Source organism: Eimeria mitis, genomic scaffold (genome assembly GCF_000499745.2).
Source record: "Eimeria mitis Houghton genomic scaffold, Emh_scaff932, whole genome shotgun sequence".
NCBI lineage: Eukaryota > Apicomplexa > Conoidasida > Eucoccidiorida > Eimeriidae > Eimeria > Eimeria mitis.
The window spans coordinates 11,877-12,532 of NW_013576870.1; positions in this window are offsets into that span (position 1 = coordinate 11,877).

Below are 656 nucleotides of genomic sequence, written 5' to 3' on the forward strand. Positions count from 1 at the left end.
TGTTGCTGGTTGCTGCTGTGCTTGTTGAGCTAGAGCAAGGCATACATACTGCTGATGATGTTCCTGCTGCTGCTGCTGCTGCTCCTGCTGCTGCTGCTGCTGCTGCTGATGATGAATGGATACCACAGGTGCTGCTGCCAAAAGGAGATACGGAGAAATGAAAACCCTGATTATGTAAATGCTGCTGCTGCTGCTGCTGCTGCTGCTGCTGCTGCTGCTGTAGGCTGTGGGGGTGCGAGGAGAGACAGAGAGAGCCGACAGAGACAGTAGAGTCATCGCTGTCTTGCTGCTGCTGCTGCTCGTGCTGCAGTTGGTTTTGCTGCAGCAGCTGGTGTCTTCGTTGTTTATAATGTTTGTGTTGTCTGCTGCTGTGAGAGCCCACACCAGCAGCAGCAGCAGCAGCAGCAGCAGGTTGCTGCTGCTGCTGCTGCTGCCATAGTGTAGAGCGGCAGCTGGGTAGCCACTCGCCCGCATCTGCTTCGCTGCTTGCTGCTGCTGCCTGTCTCCTTCTTCGTTTTGTTCTGTCTCCTCTTCTTGCTGCTAGACAACCATTCAGTTCATCTTCTGTCTCTTCTCCCCCCCCCGTGCTGCTGCAGCAGATAGAGGGGGGGGCCCCTGGCTTGCTGCAGCACAAAGAGGGGGGCCCCCCCCCCCCC